General features: G+C 36.4%; 1 non-coding gene across 1 annotated transcript; it reads left to right on the top strand.

Annotated features, from left to right (window-relative positions):
* The first annotated feature begins 10,287 nt into the window (after window positions 1-10,287).
* Trnas-uga (transfer RNA serine (anticodon UGA)) lies at window positions 10,288-10,362 on the top strand. The gene has a single exon. It is a non-coding gene; the product is annotated as a tRNA-Ser (tRNA).
* The last annotated feature ends 16,815 nt before the right edge of the window (window positions 10,363-27,177 follow it).

Here is a 27,177-nt window from a genome sequence, read left to right as displayed (position 1 = left end):
TTTTGTGATTGGTTGGTGTATGTCATCATTCTGTCATGCTGCCATAGAATTTGTCATCATTTGCCCTGCTTGGGGTAAACATTCCTGTAGGCAGCTCTGTAAACTTTCCTGGTGTAATGATTGGTTGTATTCATATTGGGTCTCCAGCTGGAACATCTCATTTGCTGGACACAATATTTCGGCAGTCCACATGGCCCCCATCTTCAGGTGAGTAGGCCATCACACTATCTCACCAGAACTGAAATCAAACACACCATTGCAGCTCCTTTATACATCGACTGTGGGTCCACCACACATGTGTAACATAACCACCCGCTAGCAACAGGCACAACAGTGCACTGGTGGTGAAAGCTTGTGGAATCGAAAAATCAATAGCAAACACTATTGACAGAATTTGAAGACCAAGACAAGGACCATTGTTTATTAATGTCAAAATAGAACAGGGTTCCAACTCTTACTGAAAGGATACCCCTTATCTTTGTTTATAATTTTGTCACATTCAATGACTTCTTTCACTACACATTCCCAATACCACAATGCAGTAGCAACCACTTGTGTCTCATTGTACAACATTTTTTGTCCTTCAGTAAGACAATGTTCTGCCACTGCAGATTTTTCTGGCTGAAATAAATGCATGTGGCAATGATGCACCATGCAACAATGCTGGACCATACGGATCATTTGTCCAATACAGACTTTCCCACAATGGCAGGGAATCTTGTAGACTCTGGGCTTTCTCAAACCCAAATCATTCTTCACTGAGCCAAACAGGGCTCTGGTCTTAGCTGGCAGATGAAATACATTTTTAATATTAAATTTCTTTAAAATTCTACCTATTTTTGAATTTATGCTCCCCACAAAAGATAGGAATGCCACAGATTTGCTTCTGTTGGTTCCTGAAAAGATCCAGTCTGTAGAGCATGATGGATCTGATTGCCAGTATAACCATTCCGCTTGAACACAGCTTTTAGATGGTCCAGTTTTTGTGTCAAACTATTTGCATCTGAGATGGCATAAGCTCTTTTTACCAATGTACATAGGACCCTGTTGTGTTGATATAATGGATGACAACTTGATGCATGAAGATATCAGTCTGTGAACAAGGGCTTACGATAAACACTATGTCCTAATGCCCCATCATCCCTCCTGTAGACCAAGGCAACTAAAAATTGCAGTTTTCCATCCTTCTAAACTTCCATTGTGAACTTAATATTGAGATGCAGACAATTAAAATGATCTATGGAATGATCCAGAGCATCTCTCCCATGTGGCCAAACCATAAATGTACTGTTGACATATCGCCAGAAACAAGTTGGTTTTAAGAATGCCGTCTTCAGTACCATGTCCTCAAAATCTTCCATAACGAAATTGGCAACTATGGGGGTGGGGGTAATGGACACCCAACAGTCACTCTGTCAGTTTGTTCAAAGTATTTGTCATTAAATAAAAAATACATCAACATCAACACATGGCAACAAAGCTTAGTAATAACCAGGGAGTTAGAGATATGGTGTTCACATTTTCTGACATGGGGACTGAGAATGGACACTAAATACTTGGCTTAGTTGTAAGTAGGAGCACCCAAATAGCTAACAATAGGATGAAGAGGAACTCCTTGCTTGTGTACCTTAGGCAAATAGTATAATCTCAGCGGAACTGCAGCACCAGCAACAGGTCAAAGCAGGATTTGGAACCCTGTTCTGTTTGACGTTAAGAAACAACTGTCCTTGTCTCAGTCTTCTAAAACTGTCAATAGTGTTTGATATCAATTTATTGTCTCCATGAGCTTTCACCAATGGTGCACTGTTGTGCCTGTTGCTAGAGGGCAGTTATGTTCACGCAAGCACAGTGGACCCACAGTCGATGTATAAAGAAACTGCCATGATGTGTTTCATTTCAGTTTCAGTCAGCTAGTGCAATGGCCTACTCACCTGAAGATGGTGGCCAGGTGGACTGCCAAAATATTGTGTCCAGATGATGAGATGTTCCGGCTGGAGAGTCGATATGAATAAAATTCCTGTAGGTGCTTAAAACAGTTAAGCATATTTCCCTTTGTCTTCTCCACATTCAGAACTCTCTTCCAGAAGCTACTAAAATTACATCTGCTGTCCCAGTTGAACAAACTGAAGTTTTTAGATAACATACAGGTCCAATCATGCAGCATTATATCACTTGTAAATATTGCTCTTTCTGTTAAGCTCTCATTCCCAGCTGCAATGTCATGAATTGCATAATATAAACAGTACCCAATGTTGCCTAGTTCACAATTAGAACACCAATACAGTTACAACACCTTCATTTGTATACAGTTACCTTTTGTATTAATTATGTCTGAAAGCACCATTATTTTACTTACCTTTCTTACCTTGTTAGCTAGCGGAGTGCATTCTCGAAAAATATCCCCACTACAGAGGCAGGCTCGTTAACCATTAAGACCCTAACATTATTCATTATTATCTTATTTCAGTATTATTTCATTATGTGATAAACACACAACTGCCCTGCTTATCTAATGCAAAATCACTCAACAGTATCAGATCCTTATGCTAAGGGAAACTTAGCTCTCATTACTGATCAGACATAATTATCACTTAGAAAAACCATTATTTCAGTGTACTCCATCAAATTGCTTGAGATTATAACCTGAAGAGCAATATACATATAAATCCTGCCTTTTCTTTCCACACACATTACTCCAGGCAATTGTGTTTTAAAGTTGTAGTTCCTAGAAAAGACTGTACCATGACACTTCTATGGGTAGACAGTTATCTCCATATACTGCTTGCACAGACCACAAACACTTCTATTAAAGAACATTTAATATTAATATCTAGTAATCAAGATGATTTTTAATGCATATTGCCTCTGCTGCTGCACCAATGAGCTCATTACTTCTGATGTTAATTATCCTACACATATGCTGCTGCCTTTCATTTTCAGTTTACCTTACCTCTTTGTTTGACAGAAATTCCTTAGCCATGATACCAACTTACTTTCTTCCATTCTCTTATCACTCCATTACTTACAACTAACACAACATATAATATACATATACACTGTGAAACTTTGTCTAAAATATTTCTATACTAAAGTATCCAAGTACCAAATCACATGACAGACAGAGAAAGAATGTTTTGGATTCACTTATAAACTACTGATAGGATAGTAGAAGAGTTTGATGGCTTCAGGAAATATGAAAAATGAGACAGACAACTGGGGTAAGCATTATCACCACATAATGAATCCAACACAGAATTTTGAACCCCATAGTTGCTAATTGCACAAGCAATTAGTCCCAAATATTACATCAATGCTGAGATTTTGAATCAACAACAAATTGCATTTCAACAGCTGTCCTGCCAATTCCACAGTTAATAGTACTTTGTGTTTCACACTCTTTGATACCTTACCAGTAGCACCAATAATTTTTATTCCAGAAATAGGGATCATGACTATACCTTGTGTGTTCTTAATAGATTCAAAAAATGCTTGTGACATGCAATTCAGATATATACCACTGTCCAGTAAACACTTAACACTTATACCTTGTACCCTTGATGTTATTGCAGGGTGTTGCACTTCATTTTTACCTACTATATGATCTTCTTCTTACAACAAGTGCTCATTAATCCTTTCCCTGGAAAATCTATCATCCTGCTTACCAAAATGATTATCAGACATGGTCAAATAACAGATAGAAGGTTCCTCATCCTCAGTACCACTCTCAAACTCAAACTCTTCATTAAGCCCAACATTATCCTCCTTTATTCTTTCTTTACTTAACACATTGCCATCGTTATCAATTATAAATTCAAATACCCCATTCTGGTCACTACTGGATTTGTCATTGCTATCATCATTATAACTACAGTTAGAATCAGACTCACTGTCATTTAGCTATACTTCAGATTTGGTACCTCTTCCACTTTTTTCTCTATTTCAGTCAATTTTAAATCTATATTTTCATTTATTTTAACCGCTTTTTCCTCTACCACTGCTGCACACTTTGTTTTCACCTCCATTTCAAAATCATTTTTAATGTGCTTCATTTGGTTCTCAAGTTTAATCCTGTTTTCAGCACAAAATTGTCTGGCTTCCTTGACTTTATTTTGACACTGTGTTTCAGTAGCCTCTATCCTTCTATCATAGTTATCACAAAGTTTCTTTCTCTCTACAGCTATGTCCTCAGTCTCATTGTCTTATTCATTAAGGGCACTCATTATACATCACTTAATATGAAACCACTTTTGCTATGAAATTGTCTTATTCTCATTCACTCTTCTTCTGCACTCTGCTGCTGCTGTTGCTCTAGTCATCTGGATGTGCAAGGCTGCAGCAGTTTGTAGTTCTCTCGGCAAGGCATCTTGTTTATCATGATCAGATGTGCTTCTTGCCTGCTCCTGTACTCAATGACTGCTTCCATATAACCCACTCACTGATTGGCCACTGTCCTACTGTGACCATGAAATGCCAGTGCTGATTGGCTGTAGCATCTCTCATCTCTTCCATTTAAAGATGTAAACTGCTGGAGTTCACACTTCACTGTCAAATTTCGTGACTTCTAGTTTATTGTGCCCACATACAATAGTACTCACCCAGGGCACCATATGTAGTGGTTCACCTACTTTGTTATTTCACATGGCTCAACACAAAAGATTTGTCTCAAGTACAGATACTGTTGAGGATCATGGACAAAGTTCAAACCCATCATACAATATGCGTTAGATGAGTATGTGCCAAGCAAGATTGTAAGAGATGGAAAAGAGCCACCATGGTACAATAACTGAGTTAGAAAACTGCTGCGGAAGCAAAGGGAACTTCACAGCAAACATAAACATAGCCAAAGCCTTGCAGACAAACAAAAATTACGCAAAGCGAAATGTAGTGTGAGGAGGGCTATGTGAGAGGTGTTCAATGAATTCGAAAGTAAAGTTCTATGTACTGACCTGGCAGAAAATCCTAAGAAATTTTGGTCTTATGTCAAAGCGGTAGGTGGATCAAAACATAATGTCCAGGCACTCTGTCACCAAAATGGTACTGAAACAGAGGATGACAGACTAAAGCCTGAAATACTAAATGTGTTTTTCCAAAGCTGTTTCACAGAGGAAGACTGCACTATAGTTCCTTCTCTAGATTGTTACTCAAATGATAAAATGGTAGATATCGAAATAGATGACAGAGGGATAGAGAAACAATTAAAATCGCTCAAAATAGGAAAGGCCACTGGACCTGATGGGATACCAGTTCGATGTTACACAGAGTACATGAAGGAACTTGCCCCCCCTTCTTGCAGCGGTGTATTGTAGGTCTCTAGAAGAGCGTAGTGTTCCAAAGGATTGGAAAAGGGCACAGATCATCCCCGTTTCCAAGAAGGGATGTCAAACAGATGTGGAGAACTATAGACCTATATCTCTAATGTCAATCGGTTGTAGAATTTTGGAACACATACTATGTTCAAGTATAATGACTTTTCTGGAGACTAGAAATCTACTCTGTAGGAATCAGCATGGGTTTTGAAAAAGACGATTGTGTGAAACCCAGCTCGTGCTATTCGTCCACAAGACTCAGAGGGCCATAGACACAGGTTCCCAGGTAGATGCCGTGTTTCTTGACTTCCGCAAGGCGTTCAATACAGTTTCCCACAGTCGTTTAATGAACAAAGTAAGAGCATATGGACTATCAGACCAATTGCGTGATTGGATTGAAGAGTTCCTAGATATCAGAATGCAACATGTCATTCTCAATGGAGGGAAGTCTTCCGAAGTAAGAGTGATTTCAGGTGTGCCGCAGGGGAGTGTTGTAGGACCGCTGCTATTCACAATATACATAAATGACCTTGTGGATGACATCGGAAGTTCACTGAGGCTTTTTGTGGATGATGCTGTGGTATATCGAGATGTTGTAACAATGGAAAATCGTACTGAAATGCAGGAGGATCTGCAGCAAATTGATGCATGGTGCAGGGAATGGCAATTAAATCTCAATGTAGACAAGTGTAATGTGCTGCAAATACATAGAAAGAAAGATCCCTTATCATTTAGCTACAATATAGCAGGTCAGCAAAAGGAAGCAGTTAATCCCATAAATTATCTGGGAGTATGCATTAGGAGTGATTTAAAATGGAATGATCATATAAAGTTGATGTCGGTAAAGCAGATGCCAGAATGAGATTCATTGGAAGAATCCTAAGGAAATGCATAGAAAGAAAGATCCCTTATCATTTAGCTACAATATATCAGGTCAGCAAAAGGAAGCAGTTAATTCCATAAATTATCTGGGAGTATGCATTAGGAGTAATTTAAAATGGAATGATCATATAAAGTTGATGTTGGTAAAGCAGATACCAGAATGAGATTCATTGGAAGAATCCTAAGGAAATGCATTCCGAAAACAAAGGAAATAGATTACAGTACGCTTGTTTGCCCACTGCTTGAATACTGATCAGCAGTGTGGGATCCATACCAGATAGGGTTGATAGAAGAGATAGAGAAGATCCAACAGAGAGCAGTGCGCTTCATTACCGGATCATTTAGTAATCACGAAAGCATTACGGAGATGATAGATAAACTCCAGTGGAAGACTCTGCAGGAGAGATGCGCAGTAGCTCGGTATGGGCTTTTGTTGAAGTTTTGAGAACATACCTTCACTGAGGAGTCAAGCAGTATATTGCTCCCTCCTTTGTATATCTCACGAAGAGAGCATGAGGATAAAATCAGAGAGATTAGAGTCCACATAGAGGCATACCGACAATTCTTCTTCCCACCAACAATACCAGACTTGAATAGAAGGGAGAACCGGTAGAGGTACTCAAGGTACCCTCCGCCACACACTGTCAGGTGGCTTGTGGAGTACAGATGTAGATGTAGATGTAGATGTAGATGTAGATTTCGTTTGTTGTCCTTGATGTTGATGCACTGCCAAAAAAAGTAAGGGTTGGATGTGCAACCACTGTCTGTAATTGATGTAGCCAACAGATGCACAGTTGCATTTCATAGTCTTTTACTTTAACTTTTCACACCCCTCCAATAATACACATTTATATATGGCCAGTGCACTACTGTTTAACTTTCTATAAGCCTCATTACTAGTTTTCAGGCAAACATCCACATACTGCTACAGTAGTTTACTATTGAACATATACGGGCAGTAAAAACCTAACCACAAAGTTCACAATTCTTGAAGGATAGAAAGGTATAAATGGAACAGACACTGTCATTGTTTTTACTCATGGCCTAATAGTTTAACACTTATTCCACAGTTAAGCTGAAGCATTTTTGTTGATTTTGTCTGAAACTCAGACATGGACTGACTGTCTCGGGACCAAAAATCAGGCCCTTATATATCATCAGAATAATAGGTACTGAAACAACACATTGCTTAAAGTTAAATTTATAGAAATTAGAATTAAAATGTAACTCATTAAATTACCTGAATACATTGAAAAATCTGTTCCTTTTAACACTTTCTTCTACTGCAAAGTTTGGGCCGAATTATTTGTTTAAATGATGAAATTAACAAATATCATTATGCAAACAATACTTTTGACAAAACTGTTAATTACTTTGGAATTAATCAAGGGTTGGCTTTGCTAATATGTTTTCAAATAGAGCTAAATAGATAATGTAAGAATGCTATTGTTTCATCTCCCAAATGTTTATAATAAGTACAGAATTTATATTTGCTTATATGTCAATAAAGGAATGTAAGTTACAAAATAATTACTGTATTCACCCTATAACAAAATATACTAACTAGGACTAGTCGAAATGAATTAGAGAATCAATTACATACCTAAAACTATGCACAAAATTAGATCTGATGTTATATTCTTTAAAACTAACAACAAATCTTTCTCTTTTATGAAAATATCAGATTATATTCATGTATGTTAATTGTAAGTAGTAAAAAATGAAAAAAAAAAGAATTTAAGTAGGCAGGTGGCAAAATAAAGGGGGAAGTAAAAATATCCCAGCTTGCTTTGTCACAAGTGCAACCTCAGGGTCAAATAAGAAAATGTTTTAAAGTGCCATGAGATATGTTGAAAGCAGCTGAAATTCAATTTCAAGTAAATTAAAATCAAGAGGAACTGATATCAAATGATCACACTAAACTATAACAATTTGTCATAGTTTTTAAAACACTTTTTATACTAGTTCACAGTGGAGAAAATCTTCATCTTGTTGTTATGGTCTTCGATCCAAAGACTGGTTTGATGCAGTTCTCCAAGCTAGTCTATCATGTGCAAGCCTCTTTATCTCTGAATAACTACTGCAACCTGCATCCTTCTCAATCTGCTTATTGTATGCATCTCTTGGTCTCCCTCTACAATTTTTAACACACACACGCACACACACACAAAGTTCCCTCTAATAGGAAACTGGTAATCCCTTGATGTCTCAGAATGTGTCCCACCAACCAATCCCTTCTTTTAGTCAAGTTGTGCCACAAATCTCTTGTCTCCCCAATTTTGTTCAGTACCTACTCATTGTTACATGATCTACCCACCGAATCTTCAGCATTCTCCCATATCACCATATTTCTAAAGCTTGTATTCTCTTCTTGCCTAAACTGTTTTTTGTCTATGTTTCACTTTCATGCATGGTTACACTCCGGACAATTATCTTCTGAAAAGACTTCCTAAAACTTCAGTCTATATTCGGTGTTAACAAATTTCTCTTCTTCAGAAATGCTTTTCTTGCCATTGTGAGTATACATTTTATATCCTCTCTACTTTAGCCATCATCAGTTATTTTGCTGCCCAAATAGCAGAACTCATCCTCTACTTTAAGTGTCTCCTTCCGTAATCTATTTCTCTCAGCATCGTCTGATTTAATTTAGCTACATTCCATTACCGTTGTTTTGCTTTTTGTAATACCACAACCCTCTTTGGGATCCTGTATCCTCTTCCAGTCTCATCCCCACTCTCCCGAAGAGGGCATATGTGTAATATCAGTAATTTACACCAATTTAAGCTTCTGCTTTGACTTTGTCTTTTCTAGTAATCTGTATTCAAATACACTGAAGATTTTTTTGTGCAGCAAATTAGTAATTTGCACTAATTTAAGCTATTGTTTTGACACTGTTTACATTGGCCTCACCAGTATGTAGAATGAAGGAAACATGTTGGAATAAAAGCTGATGTACTAACACAATTTTCCCAGAATACAAACTTACAAACTACAGGCACTTGGTAGAAATAAAATTGCTTTTGTAATTATGGAGTAATTAACAATGAAAGTTCTGATATTTCTAGTCATCAAGAGACAGATATTTTTATGCTTTGTTAAGTCAAAGAACTAATTGTATCCCTAATAGAAATATGACATTGATTTTTCAGTCAGAATTAAGAATACTGATGTTTTAATTGGTATTAGTTAACAGAACTGTCATTATGACTATAGGAATGTAAAGCTTTACTTGTACAAAATTTAGTTAATTGAATCTAGGCCTTTCATTCAATAAAAGTAATCCCTGTATTCACCTGAAAATGATAGGGTGATTATCCTTTACATAAGTAAAATAATATATGCAAATTAACAAAATATATTGTTGCACTTATAAAACATGTAATTTATAGTTTTAACAGAAACAGATTCTTTCCTGTCTTTGTATGAAATTGTTCACTTTTATTTCATGTAAATTTCTATGTAATTTGGGAAGATGTATGTAAAAAAATTTAATTGTATACATCTAAAAATTTGATAATTAACAATGACATTAGTTGTTTAAAACCATATAAATAGAGGCAATTCATACACTGCCAAATGTCAATCTTTCATCAGTCATGAGGCAGTCTTAATCCAATTTTATACATGTAGTTTGCCACCAAACATCTAGCATGCAAAATAAAACTCTTTGTGAACAAGAAGTACTGGAACTTATTTCTACCATTGCATGATCCCTGTGTGGTAACACAGTAACATCAAGATGAACCTATGGCAGAATTAAGAAGCAGCATCTCAGATTACACAAGATATGTATTCAGAATGAGATTTTCACTCTGCAGCGGAGTGTGCGCTGATATGAAACTTCCTGGCAGATTAAAACTGTGTGCCTGACTGAGACCCGAACTCGGGACCTTTGCCTTTCGCGGGCAAGTGCTCTACCAACTGAGCTACCGAAGCACGACTCACGCCCGGTACTCACAGCTTTACTTCTGCCAGTACCTCGTCTCCTACCTTCCAAACTTTACAGAAGCTCTCCTGCGCAGGAGAGCTTCTGTAAAGTTTGGAAGGTAGGAGACGAGGTACTGGCAGAAGTAAAGCTGTGAGTACCGGGCGTGAGTCGTGCTTCGGTAGCTCAGTTGGTAGAGCACTTGCCCATGAAAGGCAAAGGTCCCGAGTTCGAGTCTCGGTCGGGCACACAGTTTTAATCTGCCAGGAAGTTTCAAGATATGTATTATTTATTTGGTAAGGATATCCGTAATATGACGTGATATATTGGTTTTCTTGTGTCAAGCAGTGATACACATACCAAACTTCACCAATAAAAACATTTTCACTATGTTATATTACATTGTTTTTGTTGATGTTTATACTATATCCTCCTTTCAAGACATTGTCCACTACACTCAACTGCTCTTCCAAGTCATTTGTTATTTCTGACAGACTTACAATGCCATTGGCAAACCTCAAATATTCATTTCTTCTTCATAAACTTGAATTCCAACTCCAAAGTTTTCTTTACTACTTGCTCAATGTACAAGTTGATAACACTGAGAATAGGCAACAGCCCTGTCTCACTCCATTCTCAACCAATGCTTCCCTTTCATGCCTCTCAGCTCTTAATAACTACTGTAAAACAAGGTGAATAGAAACAGCAGGGTGAATAGAATGGTTCAAATGGCTCTAAGAACTATGGGACTTAAAATCTGAGGTCATCAGTCCCCTAGACTTAGAACTACTTAAACCTAACTAACCTAAGGACAACATACATCTCCATGCCCAAGGCAGGATTTGAACCTGCAACCATAGCAGCAGCGTGGTTCCGGACTGAAGTGCCTAGAACCGCTCATTCGCAGCAGCCAGTGGTGAATAGAAACAAAACTTCATATACACAATTACTTTGAATATTATAAGGTTGAACTGGACATAAGTTTTAACTATCATTGTTTTTGGGTTGGCAACACATCAGACTAACAAGGAAATTATGTCTTGTTAAGTTGGCAGCATTGTAGGTTGATGTTTATGCTTGTGTCTGTCACTAATTTTTAACTTGTTTTCCTTCCAACTTTGAATTTCTCTGGTAAGTAAACATGTGTTCTACATGTGGCAATTAATGGCATTGTGAGTACTAGGTATAACATCTGTATAAAACAGTAAGGGCTGATTTTTGTTTCACTTTCAATGAAATCAGGTCAGTGAATTTTCAAATTTTTTACATAATGTTTATAATCTTTGCAGGGTAAATAGAAACATATGAATTCTGGTGTTTCTATTCATCCCACAATAACAAACTCTAAAAAAATCTATTAGAATGCCATACTAATACTACATAATTCTCTAGTTATATTACATGCACAACTAACATATCTTCCTTGTTTCAGAGTTGCTGGTCAAATACACCACAGAAACACAAACCCATCATTATAGGTGGTTACAAAAAACACATACCTAACCGTATAAAAAAATGCCCTCTCTGACATCAAATTGGGGGTTAACTAGTGGAAAGCAGCTGAAAAACATGGGATTCATTTTAGTGTACTATGCAGACATGGTGGACAAACTGCCTTTTCTTTTGAAGAAGAGGAGCTGTTTATACACAGATTGAAAATATGCAGTGAATGGGGCTATCCTGTTGACTTTACAATCTTAAGACTTCTAGTAAAGGAGTCTTTGGACAGAAGGGGGAAGGGAAGTGAGAACATTTATGAATAATCTCTCTGGTCATGATTTTGTGGAATCATTTATGAGGTGAGACAAAGGTCAATTAGCCGGGTGAATGTGCCAAAACATAAAATGCTCCAGAGCTGGTGTTACACCAGAAACTATCGACAGTTACTTTGATGAACTATCAAAGGAAATGGAGAATGTGCTGCTATCTAAAATAATAAATTATGATGAGACAAACCCCACAGATGATCCAGGAAAACAAAATGTAGTCACATGGAGAGGAACTAAAAATCTTGAAAGGGTCATGAACTCCTCAAAGGCATCAATCACCACAATGTTTGCAGCTACTGCTGATGGCACTATACTACCACCTTATGTCATGTATAAGGCTTTGCATTTAAATCAAAGCTGGACTGAAGGTGGGCCAAAATATGCAAGATACAATCGGACAAAATCTGGCTGTTTTGATTCATTCTACTATACCGATTAGGTCCTTACAGTCGCTGTCTCATACCTGTAAAAGCTGCAAGGTAAGAAATTTCTCATTGGAGACAATTTATCTTCACATTTGTCCATAGATTCAGTTAAGCTGTGTCAGGACAATGACATAAGATTTATATTTCTACCAGCATATTCAATGCATCTGACACAAGCACTGGATGTGGCATTTTTTCAGGCTCTTAAAACTACTTGGCACCAAATATTAGAAAGGCCCAGGAAGAAATGAGGCAGCAGTTCTTACGGATAAATTTCCTCTGCTTTTTGAACAAGCCGTGTGACTCTGAAGGAAAAAAATGTTATTGCAGGTTTTAGGAAATGTAGGATTGTGTCTCTAGACCGCAATAAAGTGTTCTCAGTGCTCCCAGGTACTGGTACCAGTATACCAGTAAACAAAAACCAGGATAAGAACAATAATGAAAAATCCACTAATTGCCTATAGAAGAAGTACACAATTTCATAATAGTGGTGTGATCCCATTTAATGAGATTGATTTACCAAGTAAATATTAAACAACTTACCAATATTTGGTGGTAATGGGTACATGGAATACTGTGTATAAAACATCCCAGCAGGTAAATGCCCCTTATCAAAGCTTTAACAACACTGTGCAGTGTCCTATAAAATAGAATGAAACAGGAGACGGCTGAAACATATATATTTTTTAAAATGTGTAACCTGCTTTGTCCCTAAATTGATGACTCCAACAAGAAATAAGAAGGAAGCAGCAGATTATCTTGCTACAGTATGTGGTGCAGTCCAATGCAGACCAAACAGGATCAGGCCTACAGTAAAGCCTTACATCAAAAACCTGCCAGAGGTGCAGTGCATATTCTGCTTGCATGCGTCACACTGAATACGAAAACATACAAGACCCCTAATACTAGTGCACACAGCTCTCAGCAGATGGCACCTGCTGGCTGTGAGCTCTGATAGTGTTCAATTGCTAAATCTTATCATAACAAACTATAACAGTTGTTACAAATGACTGGTGTTCTGAAAAAGAACACTATGTTGTTTAATATTTTCTTGTATATCAAGAAACAAAGATGCTGTAACTTACCAAACGAAAGCGTTGGTATGTTGATAGAGACAACAAACACACAAACACACACACAAATTTCAAGCTTTCACAACCCAAGGTTGCTTCATCAGGAAAGAGGGAAGGAGAGGGAAAGATGAAAGGATGTAGGTTTTAAGGGAGAGGGTAAGGAGTCATTCCAATCCTGGGAGCGGAAAGACTTACCTTAGAGGGAAACTAGGGACAGGTATAAATTCGCACAGACAGACATATCTCTGCCTGTGTCTGTATGTGTGCGGATGGATATGTGTGTGTGTGTGTGTGTGTGTGTGTGTGCGCGCGCGCACGCACCAGTGTATACCTGTCCTTCTTTCCCTCTAAGGTAAGTCTTTCCACTCCCGGGGTTGGACTGACTCCTTACCCTCTCCCTTAAAACCCACATCCTTTTGTCTTTCCCTCTCCTTCCCTCTTTCCTGATGAAGCAACCTTGTGTTGCGAAAGCTTGAAACTGTGTGTGTGTTTGTGTGTTTATTGTCTCTATCAACATACCAATGCTTTTGTTTGGTAAGTTACAGCATCTTTGTTTTTTGATATATTTTTCCCATGTGGAATGTTTCCCTCTATTACATTAATATTTTCTTGGTAATACAATCTCACAAAGTGGGATCACATCACTATTATGAAAATTTGTATTTTTCCATAGGCCAATCCAAAGATGCCTAAATAAAGTTGAAATATGTTATATGGAAATAATAAAAAAAATGAAAAGTGCCATCAAGATTGTTTGTTTCTTTTTATAGTTATACGGCCAGTATTACCACATGTTCCTACATTTCTCCAGAACAAGAACTGACATTCCCTGAGGTTGGCTTCTACCAGTTTTTCCATGTTTCTGTATGTAATTCATGTCAGTATTTTACAACCAGGGCTTATTAAACTGACAAAACAGTAATATGCACACTTGTCAGCACACATACACAGACAATTCACTCACATATGGCCACTGTTGTCCCTGGGTGTCACATCCACATGTGTGGGAGTTGTGCATGTGTAAATGTCCTTGCGTTTCTTCATCTGATGAAGTACAGTGCCCAATAGCTAAAAAATATCCAACAGTCTACATTTAAATGTGGTGGTCTATAGTAAAATGGCTCCTGTAACACTAGTAGTTTCTGTGACTTTCATCATATCACTTGAGTAATTTCTGAAGTGCTGAATATGATCAGTTAATGCTTTAAGTCTTCGTAAACAAAGCATCTTTTCTCTCTCTCCCTCTCTCTCTCTTCTTGACTAAAAATATTTATTGAAATGAAATTTTCACATGGAGGCAATTTCCAGGTATTATAAACTGCATAGGTTAAGTAACTTATGTCTATTATTTTACTGATTCATTGCTTTCATTTCCTTGCAAGCAAGTGTAATTATGTGGCTCTTCTTGATACTGATTGCAGTTCCAACTGTTTAGCCTTTTATCTATAAATGTGAGAAGTTTTTGCAATTTTGTGCAATAGTTCACTTTTTAGGTGTTAGCACAGAGAATACAACTCTTTCATGTAAATTGATAATTGGCTCACACACATAAAAGGCAAGAAAAGGCACTTACCTGTCAAAGACAACACAGTGAAACATAAAATACAGAAATGACTTAGAATAATCAAATGCAGTACTTCACAGTTTTATAAAATATATTAAATAAAACAGACAGTTTGTAACATTAACATATGCTATGCCATTATAATCAGTAAAGAAACAACATGTGTTACCAACCTCATCAGTTGCAGTATCAGAGAGAACACATATCCAAGTAGCTTGTAAATAAGTATAGACAAATTATTTTAAAGGACTGGAAATAAGGCTGATGGTGGCACGTGTACATTTTGAGTGTGGTAGCTTCACTACAGTAGTAATTAAAAACAGTGATCTGACAATGGTGAGAAACTAATTATCTACTGTGATATAATATTATTGCAAATCTAACCATAAAAAGGAGCATAAAAACAAGAAAATGCAATTGAATGTGTAGTATCCACATCATCTCACAATCTGCTCACTGGAATGCCTGGACTAATAGACTCAAATCATTGTTGCTGTAAAAAGCACATCGCTATAGACAGCATTTGTATGAAGTATGAAACTGTGAATCATTATAGCTGTTTGAGCGCCAGTCTCAATCAAAATGTCTGGTTGGTTCAGAAATGCCATGACAAAAGTTCAGGCATAGCACTGAACATCGCAAACTGCAAAATTGAAGTCATCACAAAGTTGTTGTTGTTGTTGGTGGTGGTGGTTGTGTGGTCTTTAGTCCAGAGACTAGTTTGATGCAGCTCTCCAATGCTACCCCATTCTGTGCAATCGTCTGGTAGAGTGTGCAAGAACTAGAATACCAACAAGCACAGCATCAGGAGGTTGTGGGGCAGGGAGGTGGGGAAAATGGAGCAAGAAGGAAAACAAGTGGGAAAAGATGGGCAGGTGCATTAGCAGAGGATGGCAAATAAAAAGGATGGTGAATGAGAATGGGGAGGAGGTGACAGGACAGAAGGGATGGATGTTGCTGGGTGGAGGATGTGAGGACAGTGTATTATTATAAGTTGAAGCCAGGATAATTATGAGAGCAGAAAATGTATTGTAAGGATAACTCCTATCTGTGCAGTTCACGAAAGATGCAGGAAAGGATCGAGATGGCTTGGGTAGTGAAGCAGCCATTGAAATCAGTCATTATATGTACAGCTGCATGTTGTTCTACAGGGTGGTCAGCCTTGCTGTGGCCAACTGTGAAGTAGACCACCCATTCTTATTTCGTTATTGTTTCATTATCTAATAAACAAACATCTGCTCTGCTTATCTTATGAAAAATTGCCTCTCCTGAAAACACTCCACAGTTACAGGTCCTTATGCTACTCCCATTACTGATCGAATAAGATTATCACTACTATTATTTGCTTGACATTCTAGCTGGACAGATGATATACATACAAATCTTACTTACTCTTTCCACACACATTCCTTCAGGCAACTATGTTTAAAGTTGTAATTCCTTAATGCTAGAGAAGGCTGTACCATGACACAGATAGATAGTTATCACACATGTACTGACTGCACCACACACAAACACTTCTATTATACCACAATTAATGTTAAGATCTGGTATTTAAGATGGTTTATACTGCACACTGTCTCTGCTGCTGCATCAATCAGCTCATTACTTCAGATGTTAACTATCCTCCACATATGCTAACACCTTACATTTTCAGTTTACCTTACCTCCTTGTTTGACAGATATTCTTTAACCATGGTGTCACTTTATTTTCTTTTATCCCTTTGGGATTCATTACTTATAACTAACACAACATAATATAAACAGATATGTAGATACCACAGAAGAAAACCTTTCTAGCATAATTCTATACTAAAGTATGCTACTGCACAAAATTACATGAAAGTTGAAGATAGAATAATTTTGATTTACTTACAAACTACAGATAGGATAGGAGATGGCTGACAGTCTCAGGAAACATGGAAAATGAGACAGACAGCTTGGGTAAGCATTATTGCCACATGATGAACCTCCTACTTGTTATATGCACAAGAAATTAGTCCTAAATCTTACATCACTACTGAGATTTTGAATCACCAATAAACTGTACTCCAACATCTGTCCTACCAATTTGCACAAGAAATTAGTCCTAAATTTTACATCAGTGCTAAGATTTTGAATCACCAATAAACTGCACTCCAACATCTGTCCTGCCAATTTCACAGTTACTAGTTTCTTTTGTTTCGTACTCTTTGATAGCTTACCAGCACCACCAATAGTTCTCAATCCAGAAACACGCATTTCTATTATACCCTCAGTGTTCTGAGTAAATTTAAAAAATGCTTGTGACATGCCATTCAAATCACTACCACTGTCTAGTAAACACTTAACATGTACACCTTGTACACTTGCTGTTATCACAGGTTGACACACTTTCTTTTTACTTACCATGTGATGATCTTCATACAAGAAATCCTCATTAATCCTATCTTTACTTAACACATTGCCCCCATTATCAATTATAAATTCAAACACCTCATCCTCATCACTACTGGCTTTATCATTACCATCACAATTACAACCACTGTCACATTCGGAACCACATTCACTTTCTCTAAGATTTAGATTTGGTATCTCTTCCACGTTTTTCTCTATTTCAGTCAATTTTGAACCTAAATTATCATTTACTTTTACAGGTTTCTCCTCTACCACTACTGCGCACTTGGTTTCTACCTCCATTTCAAAATCATTTTTAATCTGATCTTTTTGGTTCTCAAGTTTAATCCTGTTTTCAGCACAAAATTTCCTGGCAACTTTGGCTTCCTGTTTACAGTGTTTTTCAGAAGCCTCCACCTTCAGATGGTTCAAATGGCTCTGAGCACTATGGGACTTAACTTCTGAGGTCATCAGTCCCCTAGAACTTAGAACTACTTAAACCTATCTAACCTAAGGACATCACACACATCCATGTCCAAGGCAGGATTCGAACCTGCGACCGTCACGGTCGTGCAGTTCCAGACTGTAGCACCTAGAACTGCTCGGCCACTCCAGCCAGCCCTCCATCTTCCTTCTATAGCCATCACAAAGCTTTTTTCTCTCTTCTACACATTTATGGTAGAGATGGCGGTGAAAAAAGGTTCACGAAAATCGAGTTCCGCGAAAAACGTAAAAAAGAATGGGTCTTTATGTATTCAGTGCAAAAAAAGTATCGTTGTTCGACTTGGAAAATGTTACTGCTGCGAAGTTAAAGCAAAAAACGCAAACGAAATCATTACAAGATCAAAATCTAGTGAAAAAACCGTAGCAAATGCAAATTCAGTGACATCGACATGAAAACATTGCGATGATTTTCGTCTCGTTTTAACTGCAAAAAACAGTGAAATCAGTGAACTTAAAAGGACTGTAGCCTTATTGGAGAAACAGCTGCAACATCTTGGCTGTAAAACTCAACAAACAGAGCATGGTCTGAACCTGGAAGAAATATCAGATACGAGTGATGTAATCAAAGGAAGAACTACTGTGGGAACCAGTACAAAACTTGGAAATAATAAAGTAAGTGCATCAAATAGTTATAATGACAAACGTGATTCCACAAACAATGTCAATAAGGAACATATGAGTCCAGATAATAATTACAAACAACAACAGCCGTGCACTGTAAATTTTTCGCGCATGTCGCATCCTAAACAAAAAAATGTGATTAAAAAATCAGTCGACTGGCCTCAAGTGTGCAAAAAAGAACAAAAAGTGTTGATTTTTGCCGATAATCGTGGACGTCAGATAGCAGAAAAGGTAGCAGATACGCAAACTAACGCAAGTGCCCAAGCCTTTGTCAAACCAGGAGCAGGCATTGCAGAAGTGACAAAAACAGTGGTAAAATCGTGTGAAAACCTTAACCCAAAAGACTGTGTCGTAATTTTTGCAGGTGCGAATGATGTTGCCAGAGATAAAGGTAGTGAACTCATCACTGTTCTTGAAAGTGTGCTACCCAAATTAGGCAACACAAATGTAGCTGTTGTAAATCAACCACACAGATACGACCTTCCTCCTTGGTCATGTGTAAATAAGTTAATAGAAAGAGTAAACAAAGAGATAGATACTGTATGCAAAAGCTTTCTGTACGTGAACTTAATAAATGTAAGCACGTTAGACAGGTCCATGCACACCAGCCATGGCCTTCATTTAAATCACATTGGGAAACAATTTTTGGTTGAAGAAATCTGTCGTCTAGCAAATTGGAATCACAATAGGCCTAATATAGAAGCAGTCCAAAGTACTTTGGACAAATGGGTCATAAAGAAAGATGCAATGTCTTATAAAAAGGGTGAAAGGCATTTTTTAGGGAAGTAGACTGTATCACAAATAAATGTGATGCAGAATTAAATTGCAAATATAGACTGAAGACTGTACACCAGAATTACAGTCATTAACAAACAAAGTTGATGAAATAAATATACTCCTCAATAGTGAATGGAAAGATGTTTCAGTGTTATGTTTTTGTGAGCATTGGTTACAAAATGAGTATTTTCAGTACTTAAAAATATTACATTTTAACTTTGCAAACTGCTTTTGTAGAATGGAATCAAAACATGGGGGAACTTGTATATATGTAAAAGAAAATGTAGATTATAAGAGTATAACTTCTGTTTGCAAACTTGGTTGTGAAAGAGACTTTGAAATCTCAGCTGTAGAGTTAATGTCTGAAAACACTATTATTTTATGTGTGTATAGATCTCCTGTTAGCAACATAAGTGTTTTTTTCAAAAAATTGGACCTTGCTTTAGGCAAACTTAAGACAACTGGGAAAACAGTGGTACTATGTGGTGATTTTAATATTGACTTTCTGAGCCATAGCCATCACAGGGAAACGTTTTTAAATATTATAAAAGCCTACAATCTTTGTCTTACTGTTAGCTCTCCAACACATATAACTAAAACTAGTGTCACTCTCCTTGATCAGGTATGTGTAAACATGGACAAGTGTACATCAGAAAACCTTGATACCGGCTATAGTGACCACCTTTCACAATTACTGACCATACCTGTAAATCACACTTCGACCAGTATATTTATTTATTTATTTTATATGATGGAAGGAAACATTCCACGTGGGAAAAATTATATATAAAAACAAAGATGAGGTGACTTACCGAACAAAAGTGCTGGCAGGTCGATAGACACACAAACAAACACAAACATACACACAAAATTCAAGCTTTCGCAACAAACTGTTGCCTCATCAGGAAAGAGGGAAGGAGAGGGGAAGACGAAAGGAAGTGGGTTTTAAGGGAGAGGGTAAGGAGTCATTCCAATCCCGGGAGCGGAAAGACTTACCTTAGGGGGAAAAAGGACAGGTATACACTCACACACACGCACATATCCATCCACACATACAGACACAAGCAGACATATTTCTGTCTGCTTGTGTCTGTCTGCTTGTGTCTGTATGTGTGGATGGATATGTGCGTGTGTGTGAGTGTATACCTGTCCTTTTTCCCCCTAAGGTAAGTCTTTCCGCTCCCGGGATTGGAATGACTCCTTACCCTCTCCCTTAAAATCCACTTCCTTTCGTCTTCCCCTCTCCTTCCCTCTTTCCTGATGAGGCAACAGTTTGTTGCGAAAGCTTGAATTTTGTGTGTATGTTTGTGTTTGTTTGTGTGTCTATCGACCTGCCAGCGCTTTTGTTCGGTAAGTCACCTCATCTTTGTTTTTATATATATATATTTATTTATTTATTTCTTACACCATGGATCCAACTGTGACAATTTCACATGGATGTAGTGTGTGTTAATTTTTACATTGTCAATGAGAAGTACTTGTACACTATGTTTACAGGTAAAGAATATAAAGTTACTTAACCACTACAATGATCCATAACACAATATAATGGAATGAGAATCCTTAGACCTACAGATTACAGGTATAAAACAAAGTGAATTAAACCTGAAAAGGTCATATAACCCAGACTGTTAAATATAAGCAGTTAACACTAAAAGGGTTACATATGTGACAAGAATGTTCAGCTTAATGTTCAATTTATATGATAATACATCTTATTTTAAGGCCGTTTCTCACTGTGTTTCATAAACTCTTCCAAACTGTAAAATGACATGGCTAAAAGAAATTGCCTCAGAAGCTCTTTAAATGTAGATTTGTTGGCAATTTCACATTTGATTTCTGGAGGAAGAGCATTAAATATCTTTATACCAGAGGACTGTACACCCTTCTGCACAATCTTCAAATTTTTACCTTCAGTGTGGAAATCATGTTTCCTCCTTGTGTTATACTGATGGTATTCACTGTTACATTTGTATAAATCAGTGTTTTTACTTATGAAACACATAAGTGAGTATATATATTGAGAAGTAGTTGTAAGAATTCCCAGATTCCAGAATAGGCTTCTGCAGCTGCATCTAGGATCTACACCAGACATCACTCTTACAACACGCTTCTGAGCAATGAATATTTTCTTTGCAAGAGGTTGATTTCCCCAGAAAATAATTCCATATGCCATCAAAGAATGGAAGTAACCATAGTATGCAGCTTTTTTAATGCTTAAGTTTGCACTGACAGAGATGATTCGCATTGCAAAAACTGAAGAGCTGAGTCTCTTGTAAAGATCTAAAATGTGATGGGACCAGTTTACTCTACAGTCAATCTTCACGCCTAGAAACTTTGTTACTTCCACTCTTTCTATGACCTGTGTGGCATATTTAACAGTCATTTCTTCCTCAGTTTTGGCAGTTGGGGTGAACTGAATATAATTAGTCTTACTCAGGTTAAGTGAAAGACCATTTGCAGTAAACCATTTCATTAAATCTATAAGAATAGTATTAATAGACTCTTGAACATTTTTACATTTAAGACCATTAACCATTATGTTAGTATCATCTGCAAAGATGGTAAAATTGCACTGAATCATTGAAGAATAAGGTAAATCATTTATAAATAACAGGAACAGTAAAGTACCAAGAATAGAGCCCTGTGGAACTCCACAATTTATGTCTCTCCATTCCGATGAAATCATTCCACCACACAAATTGTCTGACTTATCTAAGACTACTTTCTGTTTCCTCTCTGTCAGGTATGACTGAAGCCAGTTATTTGCTACACCACTTATTCCTAGATGGTCTGCCTTCAGTAACAGTATTTGGTGGTTCACAGTGTCAAAGGCTTTACATAAATCACAAAATAACCCTGTTGTCACCATTTTCTCATTTAGAGATTCCAAAACCTTATCTATAAAAGCATATATTGCTTGTTCAGTTGACAGACCTTTCCGGAAACCAAACTGATGTTTGCTGAGAATATTGAATTTATGTAGGTGTTCTAAAATTCTAGAATACATAGAAAATGTTATCCATAAAAGGATTTATAGTGGGAAAAATATTGAATGCTTCCAGTACCTAATCAGTGAACAATCTTGGAGAGAAGTATATGATACCTCTAATACTAACGAAAAGATGGAACATTTTTTGAACATATTCAAGCATAACTTTGACATAGCTTTTCCACAAAGGAAAGTTATTTCCAAGAGCACAGATAGATTCAGAAACTGGATTACATCAGGCATCAGAGCATCTTGTAAAAGGAAGCGTGAACTTTTTTTGCAGTCAAAAACTAACAGCAGTCCAGAATTTATTAATTATTTCAAAAAATACAAGCTAGTTTTGAAACGCATCATAAAGGAGGCAAAAATTAAGGAAAATGACAAATGTATTATGAAGTCATCCAATAAAACTAAGTACATGTGGAAAGCTGTGCAGGATCTTACTGGGAAGAAGACAACTCACAAAAATATTGTGATATCACATGATGGCAAGAATGTCACTGACCCTAGAGGGAAGTTGCAAATTGTTTCAATTCTTACTATGCAACTGTTGCTGGGAAATTAGTGAAGGAAAAATTTGGAAATCCACCTAATACAACATGGAAAGAACTTTCATCTATTGAAATAAATAATATATCCATGTTCCTCAGTCCAGTAAGCCCAACAGAGCTCCTAAATACCATTAATTCACTGAAGAGTAAGTACTCAACTGGTATTGATGATATTCCAGATTATATTATAAAAATAACAGCAAGACAAATACTTTCACCTTTATTGGACATATGCAATTCATCCTTATCATGTGGTGTCTTCCCTCAGCAACTGAAAATGGCAAAAGTAATACCCCTATATAAAAAAGGTGATCATCAATGTATGGGTAACTATAGGCCTGTGTCTCTATTGTCAGGGTTTTCGAAAATTATTGAAAAAGTGTTCCTTTCAAAACTAATTACATTCTTCGACAAGAGTAATATTATTTCTGGGTGTCAACATGGCTTCAGACCACAGAGATCAATTGAAACTGCCACTTTCAATCTGATAAACCATGTCGTAAATGCAGTGGACAACCACAGAAATATCTCAGGTTTATTCGTGGACCTAACAAAAGCTTTTGATGTGATTGATCATTCTATACTCCTGAGGAAGCTCGAATGGTATGGTGTAAGAGGTGTGCCAAATCAGTGGATCAAATCATATTTGGAATATCGTTCTCAGATAACTGAAATTAAGTGCACAGAAGGAAATGAACTCCAGGTACACGTTTCAGAACCATGTGGACTAACTCATGGTGTTCCACAGGGCTCCATTTTAGGTCCCTTTCTTTTTTTGGTCTACATTAATGATTTCCCATCACACGTTAGGGATTCTGAACCAGTACTGTTTGCAGATGACACCAGTCTATTGATTGAAGGGAATAATGAACAAAATCTTACTGAATCTGCAAAAGATATTACAAAAGGAGTGTCTGAATGGTTTACCAGAAACAGGCTAATAGTTAATCCCCAAAAAACTGTACTAATGAATTTCCACACTGATCAAAATAAAAATCCGGCACAACCTGTAATATGTATAGATAACCAAAACATTAGTTCTGTCAATGAAACTAAATTTCTTGGGATTCATATCCAGGAAAATCTTAAATGGAACACTCATATCACAGCCCTAAACTCAAAACTAGCAAAAATGAGCTATGTGGTAAGAATTCTCTGCAACAGTACTAGTGCAGAAACAGTTAGGGCTGTATACTTTGTTCGTGTACATTCAATACTGAAGTACGGTATCATTTTCTGGGGAAATGTACATCAGGCCATAACAGTTTTCAGGAAACAAAAGGCAATTATAAGAATAATGAAACAAGTGAGCAGCAGAAAATCATGCAAACCTTTCTTTAAAGATCTAAAGATCCTACCCCTTCCCTGCATTTATATACTGGAAATAGTCACGCATGTCAAAAAAGGCATACTGAGAAAAGAAAACCTTTTTCCTCAAAACAAAAGTGTCCATGATTACAGTACCAGGTCAGACAGTGACATACACGTCAATCATAGTAACACCACATTATGCCAAAAAGGTGTATATCATGCAGGAACAAAACTTTACAACAGATTACCAAGACATATAAAATCTCTTACAGAACTACAAAGCTTTAAAAAGTCTGTGACATCCTACCTTCTGAAAAACTGCTACTATTCAGTCTCACAGTATCTTATGCAAGAAAAAATGTAATTTGTATCTTTAATTGAAGAAATAAGTTATAAATATACAGTATTTCAAAAATTTGTAATTATTAACTGTATAGATCCAATTTGTCATAAAAATTTATAAAATTTGTGTTTGATATTTGAAAATCCAATAGCCAAAAAATGTTTTCTGTACAATATCCTGTGTACAATATATGTACTTAAAAAGAGATTTATATGGACAAATAAATAAATAAATACTACCCATCAACTGTAATTTCTCGTTACTGTTATGTACTACTGTGTTTATCTTTTCATCACAATCTACTCGCAGTCTCACTGCATTGCTTCATATAGAATTTTAAAAATAACTTCCAAAATAAAGCATTATTAATTTTGTACAATTTTGATGTTACAATTAAAATTTACAAAATGTAAAGAAACTGATGTTACAGCCAAATAAGGTGTAAAATACAATATTCAATGACAATATTTTTTAGTAATATCTTTAGTTTTCCATAAGAAAATCATTCTGACCTTTAATTACAATAATGTCTCTCATATTATTTTAGTTACATGATTAATTACAGTTTGTATTTGGTTACCTTCATATAATGGTAGTACATAGCTCCTGCTTCATCTGATTAAATACATAGAACATACAAATAAGACCTCAAATTCTGGAAATTGCAAAACTGTGAGATGTAAACAATTGGAGAGTTAATTAGAAATGTAATTAAAAGAATATTAATTACAGAGGAAGACATAAAAATAAATAACAAATGAAAATACATCACTTGGTAATAATGTTTAAGCTCTTTCTCAAGATAGAGAGGTCTAAGGTTACTGGATTTTTAGATTACAATTTTGTTAATTAGAAGCATTGATTTTTCACGTTAACATCTCTGCGGTGTCTAGTTATTTATTTCTAAGGACTTATTACTTCAGTTTCTTGATTAGTTACTTAATTTAGTATATGTACATAATTTTATCAATGATAACAATCCACCGATAATTACGACAACACATGTCCTTCTGGAACATTCCACATGCCTTCGCAATGAATATCAAGTTTTTTATCAAATAACACAGGATGATATAAATATAGACACACATACAATTCCTTAGGTAGCACTGAATTGTCTGATAACCATTCAGATACATATAAAAAAGATGGTACTGGACATTTCATATGAGTTCTGGGGGAAGCTGTACCGTTATACACCAGTCCCCACCCCCCTCAGCTACTCTCACAAGTATTACTTGTATGAATGTCTGCTAAATACATACAGGCAATCCAAAAAATCGTAAAAGTTTTCTTTTTTTAGCTGTCACTCCAGTCACTGGTTCACACTGCACATCTTAAGGAATTGGCAGCTCACAATCATCAGTCCTTTTGCGCTGTCCATTTTGTGTCTGCAACCCCCCTTTTTCTGGCAGTCTCTATGCACCAATAGCACAGTCCACTATTAGTTTCACAGTTTTTTAATTTTCACTTCCAGTTCAGGTAAGGATTTTGGATACAGTTCTCTAGGTAGGAACAGGGATGAACTCATTACTCAAGGTACTCATGTAGGTTACAATTAAGGTCACATCAGGTATGAATATATCAAAAGCATTCACATATTACCCTATACTATCAGCATATTTACAAACAAAATCACACAAAATTAAGTATCTCTAAACTGTAAAGATTTAGCTATATACAGATTAAAGTCAATGAACCAAAAATGAATTATATTTGTATCTTTTCTTTTTGATTAATATTTCAGTATATTCCACTATACTGTATATTTGACCCTCCAGATCTCATTTAATTCTTTATCATATCAAACAATCTCACAGACTACTCATCATCACATCATCTTTTAATAACAAACTTTTCAAAAAATGTCTTTTGTCACAGTGCAACTTGTCCATTCAATAACACATGTATATCTTTACCGTTGTCCATTTGTTCATCTCATTAGCAAATTCACAAAATCATGACCATGCCTGTAATTCTCAAAGAAGCACCCACAAATCAAATACATGCTCCACAGAGTATAGCTACAATAATTGGTCAATTACCATTGTAGGAAAGTCAAATTTAGGACATAGTTACATTTTCAAATTATTTCTCAAATAATGTCATGCAATAGTTATATTACAAATGGAAAACTTACACTACACAGAATGGATAGTATTTTCAGTAAGAGATAACTTCATTACAGGTTTATAGATGAGTAAAAGATGTAGCATCCCTAAACGAAAAGAAGAAAAGAAAATGCTATATAGCTCGGAAACCTAGTGCTCGCCACGCACTTGACACAAAGATGTGTCCTCCTGAGAGCTTTTACTTTTTTTTTTCACTTGCTTGTAGGGTTTCAGTTCAGTTACATTATGTAGACCAAATAACCTCCAAGATTTCGAATACGCTAACCTGTATGCATTTGGATGTGGCATAGCCTGAATTTTAAATGGACCAGTATAGATGCCAAAGAATTTCTTTAATTCATTACTTAAAACGTCGGATTTTTCATGTGTTTTCACCAGGATCAGATCATCAATTTTAAAATTTGTAGGTTTCATCTTTATTTCTATTATTACTTTATTACTAGGTCTGTGTTGTTTACTAGTCATGACTGGACAGACTGCATCAAGATTAATTACGTATATACGTTTAAAAAATATTCACAAAATTAAGACATTTATACTTAATAGAAACAATATTTGTTTGTCCATTCACTTTGGTCACTATTAAAGAATTCACCAATGGAGTACAATGGGCGTTCTTTCAGGTC

The sequence above is a fragment of the Schistocerca serialis genome, chromosome 9, assembly GCF_023864345.2.
Source record: "Schistocerca serialis cubense isolate TAMUIC-IGC-003099 chromosome 9, iqSchSeri2.2, whole genome shotgun sequence".
Classification (NCBI taxonomy): domain Eukaryota; kingdom Metazoa; phylum Arthropoda; class Insecta; order Orthoptera; family Acrididae; genus Schistocerca; species Schistocerca serialis.
Note: the sequence above shows the minus strand (reverse complement) of the source record. Positions and strands in the feature narration are given on the sequence as shown.